This window comes from Chiroxiphia lanceolata, chromosome 8 (assembly GCF_009829145.1).
Source record: "Chiroxiphia lanceolata isolate bChiLan1 chromosome 8, bChiLan1.pri, whole genome shotgun sequence".
In the NCBI taxonomy this organism is placed as follows: domain Eukaryota; kingdom Metazoa; phylum Chordata; class Aves; order Passeriformes; family Pipridae; genus Chiroxiphia; species Chiroxiphia lanceolata.
Window position 1 is genome coordinate 31,192,164 of NC_045644.1, and position 24,895 is coordinate 31,217,058.

General features: G+C 42.6%; 1 long non-coding RNA gene across 1 annotated transcript; it reads left to right on the plus strand.

Annotated features, from left to right (window-relative positions):
- Positions 1 to 227: 227 nt before the first annotated feature.
- LOC116790343 lies at positions 228 to 24,664 on the plus strand. The gene is made up of 4 exons (XR_004358317.1): positions 228 to 629; positions 6,548 to 6,647; positions 17,927 to 18,033; positions 23,673 to 24,664. It is a non-coding gene; the product is annotated as an uncharacterized LOC116790343 (long non-coding RNA).
- Positions 24,665 to 24,895: the final 231 nt, after the last annotated feature.

Sequence of the window (24,895 nt, forward strand, 5' to 3'; positions counted from 1 at the left end):
GGTTGGTCTACATGAATATTTCGAGTTTTACTTTATCTCTTTTTAGCCCTTTCAGAAAAGGTCTCATGCAACATTTTCTTGACATTTTAATATCATGTCTTTAAAACTCCGATCAAGACAATTTTCCTGTCTAGTTTTATGATTGCATTGATTGTAGCATAAGAAATGTCATATTGGGACAGAGCAGGATCCAAGGGTCCTTCTTTTGGCACTGGCTATGGGAGAAGCTTAGGGAAGAGTATAGGAGGAGGGCATCCTGTTCCACTGGATGAAGGCACACCCTTTCATGGATTGGTGCTTTAGAAACTTATGGAGCCAAAGTATGCACCCAGACTCTGTGGTGAGTTGAAATCAAAGGACATCATCTCTGTGAGTTTTTCTAGTCCTTTCTTGACCTACCCACCTGTGCTCCTGTCCACCCCACTATTCAATGGCAAGAAGTTCCACACTGTAATTTTGTGTCATTGATTAACCCCAGCTGCAGTGGATACCAGAGGCTCAAGTTTCCTCATCTCAGAGGCTTTCAAGATCCTCAGCTTTGCTGGTCGCTTGTGTGTGTTGAGATGGAGTGAGTGGGTAACCACGAAGACACTGAGTTTTCACATACAGCAAGAGCAGCTGAGATCCAGGTAAGAGAGAGCACGTGTCAGTCTCTGCAAGACTGAGCCACAGTTTTCGCCACCTGCGTTGTTACTGTTTGTCGTTTCATTTCATGCCGTATCTAACTTGGATTAATCCTCCGTAGCAGAGATGCATCCTTCAATCTTTATCTGTGTGTCAAGGGACACACACATGGCCCTGCCTGAACAGAAAGATACTGACAAAGGGAGGGAAAATGACCATCTTTGGTCTGTCAGGCAGACAGCGAATAGTTTACTATTCTAATCATCACAGCAAATTTCTCTGGAGCATGTAAGTCATGAATTACCACACAACTCCGAGAGGAAAACTTTGCCCTTTGATTGTTTTCCAAATAAATGTTCTCAATTTCTTTTCTGCCAAATTCATATTACAGATCATGCTAACAAATTTTCCCAAGCCTTCTTGACCTCCTCCCTTCTTCCCAGTATTAAAAGAAATTTCACTCATTGCAGAGACATGCTGAAGATTGCTAAATTTTGCTGATTTAGGAACTGAGTGAATGAAACAAGTTTAAAAATATGTAGATAGGCACATTGCAGAATGCGGTTGACTCCACTAATGAGGAAAATGGAACTTGTGATGTTTCTGCTGTTTGGCAGCACATTAGTAAATGGCCTGAGAGTGCAGTAGTAGGTGGGGTGTTGCAGGCAGTCCCTTGTGTTTAGGGCAGAAGTGTGTATATGGCACTGGGGAGGATAATGGTTTTGGTTTGGTATATTTTTCTCCTTGTTTCTTCCAGTAAATCTGTGCCTGGTCTTGCCAAAGACAGACAAAGTAACAGCGATGCTCACTGCATTGCTTTGAATGACATGTTTTATAATGAGTTTGGGGTGCTCAGTGTTTAGTAGGACCAGTTCCTCTATTACTGACTTCATTTGTAAACAGCCGACTGGGCGTGCCAAGCCCCTAGCCTGAGGTAGGATTTTGGATTGTTTTCCTGAATGAGCAAGATGAGAGAAAGCCACCTCTTTCCTGTACTTCCCTGCTGTTCACAATGACGGTTGTGTGTAATTGTCACTGGGCGGTTTTGCCACTAACACCAGCTTTTCACTAGAGTTTCCTTACCAGGCGGCTGTTTAGATAAAAGAGGGATTCAGATTTTTGTGTTGGTTTTGCTCTGAGATCATTCCAGCCTTTTTTTGAAATGTCACATTTCAACTTAACAAATGGCTGGATCATGCAGCTCCAATGCCCCAGAAACCATTTCCAGTGACATACTATAAAAGCAGGACTGATACAGATCTCTTGACTGCATTTCAAAGACATACCTTTGGATTACAGGCTTGCAGATGAGACTTTAATTCTGTAGAATTCAATGGAGAGATGTTCATTTGCTACCGAAGACTCTCACTTTATTTTTTTTATTTTCTGCTCTAATTTTCTGAGTAATATAGATATAGGGGCTGATCTTCTATTGAAGTAGTCAAATCAATTATTCATGTGAATTCAGTTACTATGAATGCCAATATTTCTGTGAAATTATTACTGTGTAGGGCTACATGGAGATATGTCTTTGTTATATATGTTAGCTTTCAATATTGTCTCCCAAATATAAATTACGGGGATGGTTTTTAAGCCCTTAATCTCGGTTTTACTAACTCCCTACTCAGACAAAATGCTTCTTGATCTCAGCAGGCATGTTTACCTTGGCATGACTCAGATATGACAGAGGTGTGCTTGAGCTGGAGTAGCAGGAGGAGCGTATGATGAGCTGGGGGAGCTGGGTATGTGCTCAGGAACCAGGAGACCCAGGCTGAGCCCCCTCCCACCACATGCTGAAAGGTGGATGCAGGTGCTTCCACTCCGCAGGGGACTCTCACATCCACTGGTGGTTTTCTCTGAGTACATACAGAGCTTTAAACACAAGTCCATCAGGCTCAAGGCAAGAATTAGGATCTGTTTGCACATCCCTGCGTTATGTTCCAAATGGGTTAAACACGTATGTGTGTGATGTTATTGAGAAACAGAGTGATTTAGGTGGATGCACATTATTCCTCAGCTCTGTGTCAACAATCAAAAATGAGCTTTTGGATTTATTAGTTCCCAGTCCTGCACCTATCTTAAATCATTACCATATAATAAGGACTCTATATGGTGCATTGTCAATAAAACCTAATATTGAGAAGATTACCGATCGTCTCGTGCAAATGGAGAGCACTGTAAATGATTTAGAGAATACGTGTCAAATGTTAAAGCTATCTAATACCTTCTAAAGTAGGTTGATACTCATAAATCTAAGATAAACGACCTGTAAAACCACTTAAGAAGAAATAATACTCATTTAATCAGACTTCCAGTGGAAAGACTAGGTAGGAGAGCAATTCATAAGGAATTATGAAATCTCTTCTAATTCAGGACTTTTTTGATAGAGAATGCAAACCTACATTTGATAAGCAGTTTTAGTTACTTGAAACTACTGTTGTGGTAGCACTAAATTATGACCCCACTGAAAAAAAGAAAAGATCAAAGGGCATCTCTTTTATGGTTTATTGAGCTCTCGCTCTTCCAGATTCAGCACTGTGTGTATCAGATGGAGATATAAGGGGTATTTATTGGAGTTACTGTTTTGCTTGATCACAGAGATGGGATGTTGGATTGGCTTGTGGTTGGTATGGCTGTCCCTGTTCACTGATAACTGTAGATTCCTTAATGCATCCCCCTGGGAGGAGCAAGTCATTATTTACTGAGACAAGCCTGGTAAAAATTATAGTGAAACTAACTCTGCGTTTTCACGTAGTTGAGTGCTAACTTGTACAGACTTTGTCTGTTGAGATTGGTAGTATTTCCAGTGCTTCAATTCTGATGAAAATTCTGTTTCCTTTTCTACTTTTTTTGTTCCCCAGACCCATCTGAAAGGTGACTAAATTTGGGTGGCAGAAAAATTAGGTCATGATTTTCACTACCAAAGTTCTCATTCTTCAGTTCTTGCACAGACAAAACTCCCATTCTCTTCAATATGTTTTTAAGGCCACTTGTTAATTCCTGTTCATCCTTTTGGCTTTATGGTTGCTCAGAGCTCAGCGTCACTGCCAGCATTTATTAGAACTTGACGCAGAGCTTTTCTTGAAGCGACTGTAATGGTATATTTAGCCATGGAGCAATCTTTCCAAAGAGCGGCATGCTGTGACTCATGTGACTCTGCTGCTGCTCTGCTGACCCTACCAGACTTACTCATTGTTTACATAGCGGCAAACAAGATCTGGTTCTAGCTTGATGCCTTATTTCCCTTGATGCAAGAAACATGCTACTTGCACATGCATTTTACTTCAGTTCACATTTTTTAAGATAAACTGGGAATCCAGCTTCTTTTCTCTTACTGTGAAAAATAAGGGCACTTAACTGCTTCTCTGCATGGAATTGGTGAATGAAATGCAAATGCATCTCATCCATACATAACTCATTTATACTGCAAAAATAACCAGGGGGTGGCATGGTTGTGGTTAAAACCTATTGCTGTCCCCTTCTTTCTTCTTCCTTGCCCTCACAGGGGGCAAAACATAGATGCAAGCACACCTATGCTTCCTATGCAGTGGCTGTAGTCACACTGAGTCATAGCAGGGGCGTTTGAATTGGTTGGGTTTGTAATAGGTCTGCAGCCTCAGCAGCACATTTCCTTTGGTTGTGAATTTTTGAGATACTGAATTCTATCTGCAAAAAGCTTGTTGATTTACTTTCTGCTTTCTATTCAGCTGGCATAAAGCTAGAGTCATTTTACTAAAATACCAGTTAAACCGAGCATACATTAGAGAAAGATCATTTCAGAAATCTGTCAGCCTTGGGAACATGGCTTTTCCATTTCCTTAGAATACCTAGGAGTAACTGCATTTACTACTATGAGGCAGAGCAGCTGTTGCATGTGTGTGTTGTACTTGCATTGTGTGCATTGGGGGTATTTGCTATTAGTTTAAAACTATTAAAAGTCAGATGCAACAGCTGGACTAACTTTTACCTGGTAGTTACAGGAACTACAGTGTCTGGCTGTTGACAGAGAGCAGGGGAAAATTAATATGTGATTGAGAGCTGGAGAAGCCTCTGAGAACTGGGAGCTGAAGCCTTCAATCATGTAAAATGGCTTGTGAAGGGTGAAATTGCTTGGAGCTGATCAATTTTTATTTAGATGTCAGTGCTTTTTAAAATCTAGGTGTTCTTTTAAACAAACTCTAAGGGACAATAGAAGGAGGGTGATGCCCACTGACTGGTTATTAGTTACTTTATGGCAGTCAGGTAACAGGTATTTTGTGGATGTCAGGTAACTAGTTAACTAGTTATTTTATGGTAGTTAATCTTGACAAGTCTGAGAGGTGCAGATGGCTCAGGGGAGCTGGAATTATTGAGATTTGATTAGGTATCAGTAGTTTGCATTGTTAAAATGTGAAGGGCAGCTCGACAGGCTGTGCATGGGCTGTGAACACAGCACCAAGGGAGCCTTAGGAGGGCTTAACCCAGCTGAGGACCTGCCCCCTCCTCTTCCATGTATGGGAGGGACCCCTGTTCCTCACTCATAAGCAAGAAAATCACACGTGTACGCCTCAGTTATAATTAAATTAAAATCTTGCTAATTTAGCAGCATACCTATCGTGTTCTCTTCTAGGAAGAAATTGTTATTTCTTCTTTTATTCTTTTCTGCTTGAATCCCAAGCTATCAATGTCTTTCAAAGAAAAAGGAGTTTTTCTTTAGAAGAAAGTCTATTCAAATTATTCATGATTTATATCAAGAAGGGACCTTTCCTCTTTCAACTAGCAAAAAAAAGGGGGAGTTTGATCTTCCTCGAAATCATTTAAGAACCTTGTACGTTTCTTTCCAGAACTAAAACTTTCTTACAAAGCTTCGGATATTCAGCAGGATAATGCCTATTACATAATTGAAGCTCAATACAATACCTTGGGGCTAATAAATGGCCTCCCGTTTCCACAGAAAATGTAACAAATCATAATAGTACTTATTGGGTCTAGGCCAGGCACAGATGACAAAGCTGCTTTTGAAAGTGAGTTGTGGCCAGAAATACTGTTGGACCAAAACCGTTCTCTTGACTGTCAGGGGGACATTTACTCCCTTTAATTTTCAGCCTAGATTTTATGTTGATCCTGCACACTGAATAAAATCAAGTCCGACAGAGCTGCTACTGCAGCTGTTACAGCTGTAAATGTGAAGAAGGCCATTTAAGATGACTCTGTTTCCTGAATATGTTATTTGGAAAGTATGCAGATTATATTAAAAATAGCTTGATATGTCCTTATTGTTTGGCTTTTTTTTTTTTTTAAGGAAAGAAAAGATGCTGCATTATTGAGTAGTTTATTAACATTTCTGATCACAGCTCTTATACTTAGAAAATAATTGTTCTGTTGTGTGCTGTAAAGCTGCCTGTAAACAACTAGCAAAGGAGTACACTGCTTTGTATTCTCTGTGAAGGAAAAATCAAATTCAATTGATTAATCAAAGGGGACATTCTTTGATGGAAGGGAACCTTTTCAAACTTTATTAAAAATATTGAATAAACCATGAGCGATCAAAGTTCATAATCTGAACTCCTGCTCCTACTTGGATACAGTAAACCTTCAAAATAACTCATAAAGCAGGAGATGAGATGTCTAATAAAATGAAATGCTCAGAGCAGCATATTCCCAAACCTATATCTTGATCTGGATCTTGGCTACACCATTGCAGTCCCACTGATTTTACTGGAGTCACCCTGTGTTTCCATTGGAGAGACTGGTAATAAGAATTCAGCCTTGAACCTTTTTTCAGTGACTAATTCAGAAGCATCTTTGCACTCCCTGTCTTTTTGTGGAGGGTTTTTCCCTCATTCTGAAAGAAGAAATGAGATTGCGGTCAGCAAAGCTGCACAGTGATTAAAGATAATCTAGGTATGACCTGCAGGCTGAATGACTGTCCCCTCTGTTCCAGGAGGAAAGCAATCATGTGGCCAAATGCAGGACGGCTGGTGGGAATGAAGATGAGTGAAATAGAAATTCCCAGAGCTGCAGGGAAAGCAGAAGTCAAACAGGTGGGATGGCATGTCTCTGTCTTGCAATCAGCACTGAAATCATGGGCCCTGTGTGAAATACTACCTGTAAAGCCATTGTGCTGTTCAAGAAGTCAAGTGGATTTTAGCAAATAAAATGCTCATATTGAGCAGCAGGAAAAAATTATCGTAATGCTTCCAGGGATTTTGATGTGAAGAGAAAATAATTGCGAGAAAAAATAATTGAAGGTATACAGGCAAAGAGTGAACGAGAGGAAGCAAACACACTGATTGATCAGGGCACAGTAACCTGATGTTAGTTTGGTCACAAGTCTACAAAGCTTGGAACAAGAAATATTGAGTCAGCACAGAGCAGAGAAGGGTGTCCTCTGGGGCCGCAGGGGCTTGGGTGTACAGACATGAGTGAGACCCTGGGTGAGCAGCTGGCTCAGGTGGCTGTCCAGGACAGCAACGACATGGAATGTGAGGCTTGGATGGGGATCCTCGGCAGTCTGTGTTCCTTGTAGTCCCTTCCTGTATTGTTCTCTCCCTGTACGTATTCCAAGCAGAGATGGAAGGATGGAGCTGATCTCTGTGCCTCAGTCAGCACACTGGCTGGACCTCGGAGGGGGATTTTCTCAGATGCACCAGACAGGGAGGTGAGGGTGGGAATGGTGCAGCTCCACTGCCTGAGGTACCCTCTAGCTGGAAGCTGGGATGGAGAGCAGTGGGGGGATGAGATCTGATGGTGTCTAGCAGAGCCTGACAAAAACCTTTGCTCTGAAAGGAGCAATTTGTAGCTTTTTTAGAGTAGCACCCTTGGCATAATGGAGAGGAAAAAACCCAACCCAAACCAACAGAAAAAAACCCAGATCAAATTAAAACTTCATGCTGAGAGCTTTTGGGCCAACACTCTTGCCAACAAGCGCTGGGGGTCTGTCAGCAAAGCCTCTGTCCCTGGTGGATTCCTCCTTTGCTCTGGAAATGAAGACTGTGCTTAGGAGCAGAGAGATTTGCAGTGAAGACCCTTTGACAGTCCCCAGCCAGGGTAAATACAAAAACTCTAAAACTCTGATTAGTTGTTTGGGTCAAAAGAGATCATACTCTATAAAAAGCTGCCTTCCTACATGTCATCCTATCCTGTGCAGTACTGCAGTTGAAAGAGCTTATCCTAAATACTCCATTCTGATACAGGAGAACATTAAAAAGAAAAAAAGAAGCCCTTTCACAGAGTGACAGATTAATGTAGTGACAGATTAATATAAATTTTAAAACCTGAACATTATCCTCTAAGGGGAAAAGGCTCCTAAATACATATGCAAAACAAAAATGGTAGAGCAAAATCTCTGACAATGCATTGCACAGAATCATTTATTAGGTGTCTGTAAGTGATCATTTACATGAAACTTGTATTTAATCTAGTATTCAACCATTCCCTTTTATCTTCTGGCTCTGTGTGTTTGTGGGAGACAGTGGTCTCTCAAGCTGCTTTTTTCTCCACTGGAGTTTATGTGCAGGGGACATAGGGCAGATAGAGGAATTTGAATAGCCCCATTTCAAGCTCACATCTCTATCTCTGATTCTCGCTTAGACCAAAAGAGGAAAATAACCACCTCTGCTTTGGAGTTGAGCAAATTCTTTCAAAACCCAGTAAACCCTCAGTTGTCCTGTTGGCAGTACAGCCCTTTTGGACAAAGCACAGGGGAGCAGTCTGTGAGCTGCAGTGGGGTCAGGGGTGCACAGAAATATGAGCTTCATTTCACTGTGTGGATGGGCTCTTTCTGGGATGGTGGCAATGGCACGTGGGCTCACTACAGAAATTATTCACTTGTGCTGCTATTGCCAAAGCATCCAAGCAAGGGATTTCAAAACTAGCCCCATGTATCAGCCACACAGTGATATGTGGCCATCACTGACATAGTTGCACTCTGAACTCAGCTTAATATCCCGAATTTCTGCTGAACACTGTTGCACACCTGGGGTAACATCTAAAGCCATCTCCTTGACCTGCCCTTGGGATTATCTTGCTCAGGGAGGATGGCATGATATGAAATCGTTTCCCCTCTCACAAGAACATGGCCCACTGCTTCTCTAGGCCATGTTGACTCCTCTTGACAAATGTGGGTTGATGGCACAAGTATAATATTCGCTTTGGAGATGTCCAAAAATCCGAGTGCTTTTTTCCCCATGTATCCCCTTGTGGTGTGTTCCCAGCTGCCCTGCTCATCCACACTGCTGCTTTCAGTGAGTGACAAAGGTATTTCAAACTGGAAAGAGGAATTTAAATACAGTCAGGAACAACAGATAGAATGACCTCAAACAATCCCACATAAAGTCCTTTGTTATTTTCAAAGCACCTTCCCAGCTTGACACCTTTTCTTTTTTATATCCAATATAAAATTCAAAATGTTTTATTCCAGTGCAGTACATGAATATAAAATATAAATATATCAAACTTCAAACTACCTTTTTTTGTGCTACTGCTTTGAAAAAAGGACCTGAAGTAAACTCAGTGTAAAGATGCAGAAATTAACCAAGGAAATTCCACTTCTCAAACTTTTGTTTTCTGTTGTCTCGTGCATGTTTAGAACAACTTTTCTGAAGCAAGTGTGCTGACAGCAGTGAGGAGCAGCCTGGATGCGGATGGCTCTGTGGGCAGCAGGTCAGGAGTGCTTGGGGATGAGCACACTGAGATGCCTCAGGTATCCCTTGCATGGCTCAGCACAAGTCAGCCTTGCTGATCAGGAGCAGGGGAGAGAGCTGGAGTGAGGAAATGCAGTCCCATCCCCCAGAAGAGCATCTACGTTTGCACAGTGAGGGCCAACACAACAGTGCAGGAGCTGGCAACCCCTTCTGTTTCCTGACACCCTTTCTCTGGGATGCAGAAGGTCAGTAGAAATGGTCTGTTGTGGTACTGTAGCCAAGAGGTTGATATCTGGTTTTATCTGGTTTCGGCTTTCTCTTCTGCTAATTGCTGTTATTAAATGGCTTTGAAACTAGCTCAGGGTAACTGAGTGCAGGTTTGGGGCCTGTGTGTGCTCAGAAATTGGAGTGAATCAGTTCAGGGATGTTTGGAATAGGCATAGATGGCAGCAGGCAGCAAAGCGAATGGCTGAGTGAATTTGCATCTTGTTTAATATATCAAAAAAAGTTTTAAGCTGTGACTCGTAGAAGTCAAGCCAGGAACAATAAGCTTGTCTGGAGAATTTTGGTATTAGAAACTAAAGGATACGGATCTGTGTCCAAGGTAAATATTGACATGACTCAAGATGAACTAGTAAAACATTTAATGAAGCTGAAAATAAGGCACCTGGGATAGATGTTTATTGTTAAAAAATGAAACATTCGAGCAAAAGTAGCATAGTGATGATGGAGGTTATTCATAGGGAAGCCAAGTTAGGGAAACAGCATCATCTGAAAGAAACTGACTTAAGCTATTTGTGAAACATGGAAGAAAATCAAAATTATAACAGAGCTAAAAATGGACATGAATAGCAAACAGTTATTATGGATATTCAGAGTGGATTTTGGAGACTGAATCATACCAAGGGACAAATTACTCAGGTGTCCAGAATAACTCTATTGATTTTGACAGATTTCTTGGTATTTGCCTTTGTGTAATTGAGAGTTTACTCCCTTACACCATATGAGGACTGAATATTAAGAAACTTGAAGATAAAAAAAAAAAAAAGACATTCATTCCCCTATCATTCTTCTGATGATAGAATAAGTCACGTCAACTTCACAAGGCATTTCAGGAACCCCTTAGGGAGCTTTTCCCTTTCACGCAGCAGAAAAAAACCCCAACCCTTGGAATGCTGTGAAAACAATGAGAAAAGTTCCATTAAACGGGGAATAGGGATAAATTGTGCTGCTATATTAGAAGTCTTAGATGTAAGTTTATGGTGTCATTGGGATGCTCTCCCTTAAGCCAGGCTGTGGTGAGCCAACATTCCCTTCACATGTTCACCAGTGGTGGAGATACTGGAGAAGAGATGCCAAAAGTTGAAATTGTCTGCTTAGGCGTGCTTTATAAGCCAGCCTTTTTCTACCTCAGAAATGTAGCACTAATGCATAAGGATTGATTATGTACAAAAGGTACCCTTGATCTGTTCCCCTGTACCATGCCTATAGTTGCAGTGGCATTGCTATGTTATATATATATATACCAAAAAGTCTCAATTCAAAACTATCTGATGATTATGCACATGCAACTGCAGTCCCCCAGATGGCTTCACAGTACAGTACAAGGGTACACATTCTTCCAGCCCCAAGGCACGGGATAATCCACAGGGCTGACCACGTGGCAGAAGGAGTAGAGGCAGGGTCAGAGGAGAAGCAGGGAGGGATGCCTGGGGAAGACAGCAACTAGGAGAGCCTTCCATGCTGAGGCAGTGCATGTGCCCTTGCTCCTTGGCTGCTTCTGATGGTTCAGTAAAACTGTAATTGTAGTGTTTGGCTCTGCTCCATCTCTCAAAACCTTTATCCTGGGAAGAAGTGAGTGCTACATTCTCTCTTTGTCCTCCAAGCAGTCTTTTGGAAAGCTGGGGTCTAAAATAACTGAAAACTTGAGGCATAAGCATCAGCTTCTTGGACTAGGTTTAGAAAATCCACAGTCAACTTCCTTCATCTCCTGTTCACTGAGGAGGTTTCCTTTGGCCAGCCTTCTTGTTAGGGCCATGACCAAAAAGTAGTTGATGGTAGATTTTATTACTAACATAAACAAATAGCAGGTTATTTTGTTATTGTCCCGAGCTTCAAAGCTGGAGCTGGTCTTTGCAGGAGTAAGTTCTACCAGTACTGACATGCAGTTGGAATACAAAGGGGATGTTGATAATATAAAACATGTGTTGCTTATGCAGATCACTGCGCGTCACTTCAGTGCTCTCTGCAAAGCACCTCGGCCTGTTGATCACCAGCAGCCTCAGCCAAAACAACACAAGAGCTGTGCATTCTTTGAGACACTGCACAGCGGCACAGTGGCATTCCAAAGGGTGCCTTTCCCAGCGCTGCGCACCCCGGAGAAGGAGGTTGACATAAGCAGCAGATATGTGGGATCACTGCTGGCGTTGCTCTCCGAAATTCAGTGCAGCAAAGGCCTTCTCTGGGCAGAGCAAGGAGGATTTAATGAATGTAAAAACACTTCAAGAGCAAACAAGGGATTTTAATTGTCATTTTCCCTCACACCATTTTATTGGTTTCGTGCTTGTAAAAATATTAGCTAGTTAATTCACTATCAGAAAGGCAAAGCTGCTAACCAAAAGATAGTGGTAGGGTGAGATTTTTCTTTTTCCTTCTTCCTTACTTTTAAACCCCAGCCAATATAACTCTTTTCTGTCATCGTAACATTTGGCACTATTCCCATGTGTACAGATTGCAACATCTGCAAGTTTTAAAAATTAATATAAAGTTCCATAATTGTATAAGCCTGGCTCATTTCAGCGTCCTAAATGAGCGGCTTTGATGCAAAGTGAGACTCAGTCAGCAGATGAAGAGCTCTGCTTGTACCAAGCAAGCTGCTCTAATGGGGCAGGTATGTCCATGTAGTTGATGCTCATGTGGATGATGATCATACTGTGGAGGAACACAGTGTGGATTTAGGTTGCTGTCACACAGAAATTTAGTAGGTTACTAGTATGTGCAATCTTGGGTGCTAAATTGCAAAGCAATTGCATTTATTAGAGCTTATTTCTGTCACCTGCAGTCCATGGAGATCCAGTGTGAAGGTATTCATAGTAGAGGGTGAAGTGTTGTCTTCTGCACTGCTGAGATTTTGTCATCATTATGTAATGATCACAAGGTGATGCACAAGCAAAGAAAGGCTTTAGGAGGCACAGACAGTCATGCAGGAGGTGAGGGAGCAGGCTGGGAGCGTCCTGGCTCTGCTCATTAGCCCGAGTCAAGGCACTGAGCAGTGTTGTACTGGTGGCAGAGGAGCTTGCCTAACATGAAGGAAGTGAAACCTCATTATCCTCCTGTTCACAAGTTACCTTTTGTTATCTGTGCTGCTTTTGGCCACGTGGATGTAGTGTGGAAAACTGAAAGTTAAACATTTAAAACCTCTTTTAATTGTGTCTAAAATATGATGGCCACATTGTGGGTGAGAGTTTGCCACAAGAGAGGGATTCCTGGAGCTGCCTGTGTGTTTGTGGCTGTGGGCATTTAGCATCCTACCCCAGGCAGATTGGCTCTTACCATGACACATGCTCAGGCTGCAGTGTGAGGCTCGGCTTCCCAAAAGCAGCTGCCCTGAATTTGCAACTCTGGTACCATTTTTGGTTCTGTAGTCCATGTACTTTCCTCCAGGGTCTTCCTGTGAAGAGGGGGCATAGTGTCAATGTGGCTGATGTTACACTCCCGATACTTCAAAAGCTAAATCCAACGAGAGAAAAATTCATGGGCCATGTGGGAGACAGCACGAATAATTGCTGCTGGTGTGTTCCAAGTCACCCATGGCTTGGCTTCTTTTTTTCCTTTAATTCCTGTATTTCTAGGCATGGTGTGTGAGGTTTCATTTTGTCCATTTTAAAACAACATTGTATGTGGATATGTACTTGACTTTGCATGTATCTTATTGAAAGCCATAAAATTAATTAGTCATGACATACTCAGATATGTTGGAAGCATGGGTCAATGGTCCCTTGTTTGTTTTTCTAGTGGCGGGCAAAGTAGAAACAGAGCTGTGAACAATAACATAAACCTTACTGTTACCAAGCACTTGGCAAGCAGTTTTAGGAATGCTTTACTTTTCCTATGTGTATATAAAACCTTAGAGAACTCTCTGACTGTGGCGTATTTCAGCATAAAGGAAGCAGAAATAAAATCCAGGCCCTCTAATTCACATGTTCAGTAATGGAGGACTGAAGCAGGAAGAGACAGGTGCTTTTCTGAAAAGAATGAAAGATCTGAGGAGCTGATTCATGGTGAAGTAATATGCTTTTAGCTGAGAAGGTTTATTGTAGCTGAACCTCATGCCATCCCTCGAGCCGATATCTTAGATGAATCAGCAACTTGCAAGCTTTATCTCAGCTGTACCAATAGATTTTATAATATTGTTCTGTTAGTGCTATTTATACATCATCACGTGGCTGACTACTCCAGGCTGTGCTTTTTTTTTACACAGCCTTGGATGATGTCACTGTGAAGTAGGCAGTGGTACTGAACAAAGGCTTTCTTCAGAGCAGCAACAATTAAAGCTGATGGCAGAGTACAACACGAGATCCATGGAAATACAGAAATAAGCTCCCCTGTTTTAAGGTAGCTCTAGACAGGGCTTTCAGTGCTTCAGTAGCTGGTCCCCCTGGGGAATGGCTTCAAGTGATGTCCTACAGCTGTCAGTGCCCACCTGTCCTTGGAAATGTATAGGTAGTGTGCTCTGAAGCCTGGGACTGTGGCAATGGATTTGCCATATGTAGGATGGAAGAAGTCCTGTCAGAGATGGACTAGTGAAAAAAAAAAAAGAAAACCGCTCAAATGTTATAGAAACAGAAGTTTTTAATGTGGTTTAAACAGGTTTCAAAATGGCTTTTGCTTTTTTACAAAGTCATTGCTCCCTTTTCCCGACACCCCCTGTGAGGGACTTGTTTCCCATACAGGAGTGTCCTGAGAAGATGTCCTGAGGTGTTTCTCATTGGTCCTTGTTAACCCCTTCCTATTGGCTGTTGACTCTTTACCTGATTGGTTTTTTTCTGTGTGCCCCTGAACTTGTAATTGGTTCCCTTTTGACCCTCCTAAAAGCCTTATAAACCCCTACCCCACAATAAATTTCCTCTTTCGTCCGTCCCTCCCTGGTGGTCTGTGAGCTCCTTACGGGGTTACCGGGCCACGTGGCGGGGGCAGGGGGGAAGAGCATTCACCTTGGGCTGGCTCCCAGGGCCTGAAGGTCTCCCCCTCCCACTAATCCGTCGTATGGGACTGCTCTGCACAGAGGGGTCGCTAACTGTGTAATTATTCAGGGGGAAAAAAAAGAAAGAAAGGAAGCTCCTCCAAGAAGGAAGATTTTTTAATGTGGACCCATTCTGCATCTTCTCCTCAGTCATCCACTAACAGAGAAACAGGGTTTCTCTTCTCTTCTTCTGCCTGAATATGTTCATCCACCTTAAATGTTTTTGCTGCAGTGGGAGGCTTTGAGGACCCTGTGTGTGCCTGACCAGCCTGGAAGCCTTCAGTCTTGCCATGTGTGTCTTCCCAAAGCCAGGGGACTGATGCCCATTGCATTATGAAGCAGTGAAACAACCCACAAATGATTTGCAAAGGAAGAATTCAGCATCCTCAGTTGATTGCCCTTTCATTTGTGATGTTCCAGTGAGCCTGAAATTGTTCACTCCATCCCACTGCATCACATGCATTTTTAGCTGTTTATCATCATTCCATAGGGGCAGCAACATGTCAGCATCAACAGCTATGTTCTTTGTATCTGCTGCTTGTACTGGAGCTCTTGGAGTTCTAACCACCAAAACTGTTGATCAGCCCTGTTTGGACATGGCATGTGTAGTTTTTGTCTAGAAGCTGCTCCTCAGGAGCTCCCTCCGTATGTCCTTCAGCCAAGCCATGACAAATGAGTCCCTGGGTCACAGATGGAGGCGAAGGCCCCCACCCTCTGCCCATGGTTTGCAGTGTGATTGCAATAACTAGGTGGTTTATTTCAAAAGGACTTATCAGTTGGACACGATAAATGACTACTCCAGAGACAGAGCTGGGACATGCTTACGCTGCAGGTTTTGGCCTCCCTTGATTTGAAGACCTCTCCCTCCATTTTCTAATGGAGGTTCAGACTCAGGAGTGGAAAGCTGCTGTCAACAAGGTTAGTTTTTTCCCAAAAAACTTCACAGACTCTACAAGTATATTCCATAAACCCTCGGGGATCTGCATCTCCAGGCAGGACAGCGCTGACCTAGTCCTAAGGACTGGTCCGGTTGCCTTTTTGCACTTACAGGGGCCACCCTTTGCTCGGGAATGGCCCTTCCCAGTGCTCTGACACTTTTTATCCCCACTTAAAATGACTTCTTTCCAAAGCCTCCTTCCAAAGTTTGGCTCTGCGCAAGACATGTCAGCATCTCATAAAGGCTCAAAACAGAAACAGAATGGTATAAATAGAAATTAAGTAAATTAGGAAGAGGTGCCAAAGCAGCAAAGCTCTAATGATAGCTGTGGCTGCATGTGCATGTGCCGTGCAGCTTCCAGCCCTAGCCAGAGTGCCAGGCTGCCCCTCAGTATTCTTGGGAACATATGCATCTGCTCTGTCACTGGGAGCACCTGCCCAGCCTTGGACCAGCATTCTCATCTTCTCACAGACTCATTAGAAAGCTTGGGTTCGTGCAGAGAGTTGGTGCCAGAGCCCCAGCCAAGCCAGCAGCAGCCTCTCTGTGGCTGGATAATCTTTTCTTACTTGGTAAACTGCACTTGTGCCATCTGGTCAGTGCAAACAACCTTACCCTCTTTCCAGCCACATTTTGTGGAAATTGTGGTCCACCTGCGTCATCAACTCAGCCATGATACTATATGGTTTATTTCCCTCATGAACCAGAGGAAACCTGGGCCAGATTCCCAGCTGGTAAAAATCAACATGACTAAGGTGAAGTAATGTGGACCAGCCAATGGTCTTTGTTATAGGCAGGGCTGCAAAGGTAGAGCACATATTTTGCTACTTATTCATTATTGATGCTGTTTTCCTGTAAGACCATTGATCACAAGTGAACAGGAGATAGAGAAATGAGTGAGAGCTGCTCCCTGTAAGCAGCATAACAACAGTGGGTTCTAGGCTGACATTCTTCCAGGCTGTGTGTGGTGCTGGGTGTGCTCAAGTAGCCTTGAGCCCCTCAGCTGGGCTCCTGCCATTTCATGCTTTCCCACTGTGTGCAGCTTGGTCCCCCCACAGCTGTGCTGGAGATAACCCACCCCAGCCTTATGTCATTCTCATTTTTCATCCCCAGTTCTCTTTATTCCACAAATTAGGACATTCTTAGTTTGAAAATATAGGCAAAGTTTTAGAAAACTTTTGGTATGAGAAGAAAATGTGGAGCCGGGGGGAGAAGGGATGTAAGAAATGTCACTCTTGGGCTGCTCAGCCTATGAATATACTTTTCACTCTACCATATATTGACTTCTGGGAACCTGTGCTTTTGAGGGAGAAAACCTAGAAAGTGGTGTTTATCAGGTCTTTATGTACTGAATCTTTCTTGCCTTTTGCTGTGTCCTGATGTCCTTCCTTGACAGCTTGGCACGCGGATCTGTAGGAGGGGTGGTTTGAGGGCAAAGGAGATAAAATTTGCACTTCTGTGAAGAGCTGTTGGTCTCCTGAAGCTCAGGGGAACTGCCAAGTATGAGCACAGTCAAACTGGAGTTGTTCTTCCATACCACAAAACAAATGGTGAAACTCTAGAGAGGTGGTTTAGGGAAAGGTAACATCTCCTGTCAGATCAGCTGACACACTCAGGAAAAAGGGGACAATGTTTCGAGGTTTGGGTCTGTCTGATCAAAAGGAGTGCACTGAATGAATGGGCCTGGAGTAAGGGAGGCAAAAAAATAGAACCAGCCATTTGTCAGTGTGCTATAGGATGTCTGATTGGGAAGCCTCAGTGCTCAGCTGCTAAATGTCCTCACCAAGTAGAGACAGAGTAACCTCTCTTGACAGGGTGGGCACGGGTCGGTTCAATGGAGCGTCTCGGTGAGCTCTCCCAACACTTCTGCAGCAGGTGGGATGCTGCTGCACGTGCCAGGAGACATCTCTGTCCTGAGGACCACCATCTTCCTGGGGTCAGGCAACAGGAGAAGTCCTTGTGGCAGAAAAGGTAGGGCAGGACTTGAAGCAGGTTCATATCTGTCCTCTCCGCCTGCTTGGGTGGGAGAATTTCCTTCACAGCAAACATCCCAGCTGCAAAGCCTGGGACAGAGGAGGCAGCCCAGCTGGGGCTGTTGGATTTATCCAGAGAAGATCCTTATGTTACTTTGAGGTGTTACCTCTGCAAATGGCGCTTGAGTGCTCTATAAATGTATATGTAACATATACGTAATGATTGATTTCATAGTCACCACACAAGTTGGAAACATTGTTAATGCAATGCTTATAGACAGGAGCTAGTCCAAATTAAAGGCAGGAAATTCCAAGATATTGTTCTTATGGAAACTGTGACAGCTGAATTATATGGGCTTGTTAAGGAACTAAAGATAACCCCATTCAGAGTAGATAAAAGCATTATGTATGAGCAAGGAAACTGAATTACAATTGCAGTGGGAGCCATAAGTCTGAATAGCTTGACTGTTGTGTGCAGTAAATGGAAACTTCACCGTGCTGTTATATTAATTTGGTACTTTTTATTTAGGGACAAATCTTCAAATTCTTTGCCTTAAAGCTCCAGTGGAGGCAATGGAAAGTTTCAAATACAGAAGGATTCAGACACATGGGGATTCAGTGCCTGGTTTCGTATAGGTAGGATGAATTTCCATCTTAATTGTTTCTGCTGTCATGATTTGGTGGTGGGTGTAGCTGTGAGAAGCATCCTGTGTTGTCTTCAGACTCACCAGGAGGAGACTGTAGGACTTGTAAACAAATACTGGAATTAATTCCTTGCTGGTCACAGCCTTTTCTGAGACAAAAAACAGGGCAGGATCCTGGAGAATAGAAGCCTGATCTGACAACATCCATGGCATACCTCAAGGCCTCAGTACCCCTTCCCACCAGAGCACGTGTCTGCTCACCCACAGGGCACTGACAGGCTGCATATCCCTTCCCACACCTCTCCATTGGGAAAACCACTGGGATGAAGGACCCACCATGTCCAGGGGCCATCAGTCATGCTGCTGCACCCTGGCAGCTGCCAGGCAGTTGGCTTGGCAGAGTATCTTGGCAGAGCATCCTCAGTTGAGTTCACTCCTGCCTTTGTTTGGGGACCACTGAAAGAGGCCCTGAGGTTTGGTGCCTGTTGCCCCTGCTTAGTGCCCATCCCGAGGGAGCATCCTGGCAGCCACTAACCCCTGCTCCAGGCAGGCATAGGGAAGGGACGTCTCTTCTGGCGGATTTGGGAGGGGATGCTCTCCTTTTAGCATTAAGTCAGAATTTTACAGTATGAAAATATGATAAAAACCCACATACTTCAGCTGGTCTTCCTTCATCCTGGCATCTGTGTGCTGGCTGCACTTCTGAGACCCACTGGAGCAGCCAGCCAGTGGATTGGGCTATCAAGGATGTGTTGGGGCTGGACTGGGGCTCTGCCCCACATCTGGTAATAATCAATGGCCAGGTTTTCCAGGGTGGCTGAGGGACAAGTTTTTCTGTAATTTTATTGCAACACCCCTACCTTGCCACTAGTTTTCCTGCTCTGAGACTAATCCGTCTAGGTTTTCTTTCCATAATGTTACACACCTGGAATTTGAGACATTTTGCTTCTGCTTTGCTTAGTTTTAATCAGGCTTGCTTCAAATGTCATACTGAAATGAGAAAAGCAGCAAGCCTGTAGAAATCTCAGCCATAGACTGCAAGGCAGTAACTGTGTACAGAGCTTGGCAGGAGGTACTGGGACTACCTGAGAGCTCTAATTGGCACATATAAATATCAAATATTACTATGTGTAGAGAAGGTGAGTGCAGAGGACAGAAAAGAGCTTTACTCTATGCTGTAGTATGATTCATGCTTTTAAGATCAAGATTAAAAGTCTCTGTTAGGTTCCAGACTATGATTTTATTTTCATTTACCTCAAAAGATTTAAGAGCCTTCAAAATCCAGCATTTTTAAAAATAACTTTAAGCATGCTGTCTGGCAATGTAAGTCCCAGTTAGCACAGAAGAAGCCAAGTTCTCCTCGAATAAAGCAAATAACTGAAAAATCAGAATTAGATAAATACCTTGTCCTCAATTTAACTCTGACAGCTTGTATTATATTTTTGTTTCAGGAAAAAGACTTTATGAAACATGGGCCCTTGTAGCCAGTACATAGCCCTGGGTGATAAGCCCTACAGATCAGCAAAAACCATGCACCACAAAAGCTTGTGCTTTTATGCAAGATTCAGAGCCTTGATTTGAATTTTTGGGCTTGTTTGTATTTCAAAAGCAAAGCTACTGAATTGCATCTTGAAAACCATATTCCAGGGCAGGTATCCTCAAAACACAGCCCAGGTTTGATCAAAAGGTTCTCAAGTCTGCAAACCTTTTGACAAACCTGATGAATGTTTACACTTTCTAAATAAACTCCAAACCATGGGCTGGCATCTTCCTTTGGAGTTTTTTTAGATTTCCTCCCTTCCCACCCCCCCCTTCCCCTCCCCCTGTCCTGAGTTCTTGCCAAAAGCCCATCAATGCCCTGGAACTGGACTTTCAAGGTGGGCATTCTAGTATTTTTATTGATAAACACATGAGCAGGCTCAATAAATAAATATCTACACACAAGCAAAATATTGAGCTGTATTTGTAAAATGCCAAATAAAGAGCAATTTTGTATTTTGGCTTAATTTAATGTCCTTTCCTGTGGATCAGACTGCACAGTGATCACTTGTCTAAACCACTAAGATAATCCTTACCACATATAGAAATAGATTTTAATTACAGAGCAATAAATACTATGGTGGGGTTTTTTTTTTTTGCTGTATGCATTTTTCTATCAGCAGACAAAAGCTGACATTTATTTTACTGATAGCCCTATATTTCCCCTCCTGTTACCACCGCAGCAGAATTTCCCTTGCCCAAGGAAATTGAGAGGATCAGAGCACATCTGATGTTCCATTAATTTAAAACGGCTGCCAGGACTTGCATATTGTAGCAGCTTTAAAGTGATTGAATTTGGATTATTTCAAACTCTGGAAAGTCCTGCTTTGCCTGACAGAGGTGTCTCGAGTGACAAAATAAAATATGACCCTGGGACGAGAATATCTCATGTCTGTACGTCCTTGTCCTCGCATGCAGCATTGCAACAGGCAGATTAAAAGCCATGGAAAGAACAACCCTAATTTTTTTCCCTTTTCTTTTATTATTTTGGTAGCAGGCCCCTTTTTTAAGCTGTAGCCCAGCTAAGTGGAGACACCTGGTGTTTGTTGCAGCAAGTTCACTAAAAATATGTGAAAGGGGGATTGGAGAGTGGGGCTGTGTGAGGTGCCCTGCCTGGGGCATAGCCAAAAAATCCCTCTACCCTGCCAGAGGCTCCTCCTGTGAATATATACCTGCCCTCTGATCACAGAAGGGTTGTTACATGCCAACTCTGAGTGTCCAAGATGAGGAAGCTTTGCTCTGTCAGGTGTTAAATAAAACACCAGCTTTTGGGCAATAGCTGTTTTTTAATGCTTAGTGAGTAGCTTGCACTATGTAGTTCCGAAAGCAGAAAAAGTGTATGCACGGCCAAAGGAATATTAAAGTTTCACTACAAAAGAAATATTGTGGCTGCCAAGGCCTGATTACTCATAAAACCCACAGCATTATCACCATCCATCACTGCTGAGCTTTTAACGACCAAACTAAAAGGAGAGACATCAAAGTGTGAGGGGGTGGTGTCGTCGTCGTTTTTTGAGAGTAAGGCTCCCTAAATATAGGACCAACACTAGAGGTCGACGTATTTTTTGACCAAAAAACTTGAAAAATCATTTGAATGAATCACAAAACATATGTTATGTTTTGCTGTAAAAGCCATGAAGTTTTATGCAGTGCTCTATTATGGTGACTGCTTGGCTTTTCATGCATTCCTAAATTACCATGTAATCTAAAACCTTGTTTTCAGCTGCTCTATATTGGAAAGTCCCTTGCAATAATCAGGATGATTACAGGCTAATACGGAGAACAAAACTTGTTTGTATTATTGCAAATAAAAATGTAGTTTATCAGAAATTTTACCTTTCAAGGGAAAAATAAAAATAATAATAAACTTTCTCTTTTCCCTGACTGGAAATATCTTAAGCATGGGATTAATTTTGGCCACTCTACGACTTAAAAACACATGGATACCTGGTGTAAAAATATGTTTCTTTCCTGTAGGGACTTGACTATAATTGGTGTGCCAAAACTATCTCACAGAGATTTCATTGTCTTATCTACTTACATCATCTTAATGTGATTTTATTTTACTTTGTCAAAGTCATATTAATGTAAATGTGTTCTTGATAGCAAACAGAGTTCTTTTTTATGCTAAACAGGATTCAGCTGACTCTAATAAAACAGCTTGCAATCCATTAGACTATAACTGTAATATAGTTATTTTGTTTCCCAAATAAAGACCGTGTCAGAAAGCTGTATAAGGATTTTTGTCTTGTTTTTCCACAATAATTGCTTGGGTGGGGTTACATTCTGATCTTTAAATGAATAGTATCGCTTGGAACAAACACTTCATATATCTTTTATCTTCCCCTTGCAATACAGTTCTGAGTTTTCTTTGAAAATGCAAAGCTACTTTTCCAGATAAGTCATCAAAATGTTTCCAAAGTATTTTAACTGCCAGATTAACTATATCTTCAATACAAAGATAGATGGCTTACATTCTTTATGCAGAAATCCTGCCAATGCACAGCAACTAGCAACAAATTAATTTCTTTTGCAACAGTGGGAAGGAAATAAAAAAAAGAAACCCTGCTTTGCTATGCAAAGCTCAAAAAGGTAAATAGATATTTAAAAAGAAAATAAGGTTACTCGCTCTAAAAGGGTAATCTGTAAGCAAAGAACAGAGGATTAAATATACATTTGCTCTCTTTATGGAATCTGTGTTCCAGCCTTCTCTTAATGTATTCAGCTAATTAAGGACTGCGGTGACCTTGTGGCAGATTCTGAAACCTAGGAATTTCTATTTTTTATTTTATTTTATTTTTATTTCTTTTAATTCTACCTCCCCCACAGAGCTTAATGCAATCTGTTTCAGGTCAAAGTCTGTTTATGTCAGCAATGTTCATACTACAAAACTAAAATGTTTTAATGCATTTATCAACTGAAAATATTGCAAACATTTCATTTCCTTTGATACAGACACAAAAACCCCTCTGCCTTCATTGCAAATTCTTGTTCATATGAATCACTCTGAGTAATATTTGCTTTAACTTTCGTGTGGTTCTACAAACAGCCTTTATATGGCTAGACTTCAAAGCTGCTAGAAATAAAGGTTAGAAATGTGATAGGAGTAATCTATTATTAGGCATGAAACATTAAACTACTTTTAGTTATAGGCCTTAAAACCTGAATAATATGGATTTTTAACTTGCTGCATATTTATTGTGTTTTCAGTTACTTAAGTCATTTAGTGTGGAGGGACTGTTTGGAACAGAAATATTTTCCATAGGAATACAGACCACAATTGGGTTTAATTTTTCCTAATATTTAATTTAGAAAAACTGCAATATTGTAACAGATGTCTCATATGTCAAATACTCTGAAAAAGCTGAAATACTCTGCTCGGTGTTTCTTGTAGTGTAAAATTAATCTCTTACCAGCACACTGACCCGAAAGGCAGGTTTCAGTAGAACAGGCACTGGGTGGCAGGAGGGGGGTGGGAAAAGGAAGATAAAATCTCACTTTTCAAATAGCAGGGAGGGGAAAAAATTAACACAGAGGAATGTCACAGCCTGCCATTGACATCAAATGACATCAACTGATCCAAACGTGTGTGTGAGGAGTTTCTCACACACCGTCCGTGGTTCATCCCCACCACCCAGGTGGGCTGTTGGGTGTTGGATCTACAGGGAGGCATTGCTGGGGAGGGACGTGCCAATGAGCCCTTGCCTTCATCCCTTCCCTCCACTTGGTGAATTCACGACATCATGATCCAAGAGGAACTGGACAGGGGGATCTCCATGGATTTGGGGGACTTCAGCCTGTTCAGCCAGCAGAGGCTGAACAGTGTTGTTAACGCCTTGTTCCTGCTTAGGTTTGTGTACTAACACAGTAGAATAAAAATAAGCTGAAAACATGTAACAGTTCAAGCCAAATAGGTCAGCTAGAAATAAACTGTCATTTGAAATCCAGAATTTTAAATTCTTGTGAGCCTGGGAAAGAACAGGGGTGCAGCCTGGGCCCAATCCTGTTCCCACCAGCACCAGTGGGAATTTTACCATTGGCAACACAAGACACGTGGCCTTTTTCTAAAAAAATTCAATTTTGTTTCCTTAGGTCCTGCTGTGCCAAGTTACTATGACTGCTGGCTGCCCTGCACAAGGTGGGATGAAGGGATTTGCTCACCCCTTCCTGGTGGGCTCAGCAACACCATGTGCCCAGCCCCTCATGGAGATATCGGCCGCCTCGGGTCACATCACCTGGAACACCTTGGCAGTGTGCACAAGGAACCGAAAACATCATGTGGAGTGGGTAATATTCAAATTTACAGCATGTGCCTGGGGAAGGCGGCATCTCTGAGCTGCCCTGCTCTCCCCTGGGTGTCATGGGTTTTTGAGAGATTTGGTGGCTTCCCTCACAGCTGCCCGCAGGGCGGGCAGAGGGGGAGAGCCCAGGGTCCTACCTGGGTTCTGAAGGAGGGAGGGGTCTTGGGACCTTTAGACCAACAGAACAAAGTCACCCACGTGTGAAACTGGGGAAGCCAAGCAAGAGCCCCTCTGCTGTGGAGTGGGGAATGTCTTGCTCAGCAGTGATTTGCCCACTGGGGAATGGAAAACTCTCACTATTTATATATTTTGGTCAGTGGAAGAGAGGGTTCACACCCACCCATCTCATTAGTATAAGAAAGCATTGACAACACCATAGTCCCCAACTTCCCTTCTCCCATGCTTCTCTAGCACACCTGATCCTGTGCCAGGGGGTTTAATAGGTTACCCTGCAAACCCTGGGACCATGGTGCCGTGCAAGGTTGCACATTCCCAAGAAGTGCTTGTGCACAGAGCCGTAACAGATGTGGACTAAGGAGGGATGGCCCTGGCCAGCAGTGGCGAGAGGTGTTAATATTGCTGGGGAAGGTGAAAACATAATTGAAACCGTTTATTTTGGGGGCTGTGCAGGACTGAATGAGGCGATACCTTCTGAGCAAAAAATACCTGTAATTCACCTGTCCTGATCTTACAGACTTTTAATTTGCTCTACAAATTTGGCTTGTTGGAGAATGTGTAAACACCCAGAACTGTACAGGGCAACCCATTAAACATTAACTTATTGTCGACTTAAAAAAAAACGTACTCATGATATTAAAAACATAAGGGGGAAAGAGATGCCAAGCTGGTGAATGAAGCCAGCTGACTGCTGAGAAGAGGCTGTGGGGTTTGCTCCGTAGCTTTGCTGTTTTCAGTAATCTGACTCACTGAGATATTTTTAGACACAGTAACAACTTCCATTGTTAAGTAATTTTTCATTTGAATTTTTCTCAAATTATGCTGTCCTCTTGGCCC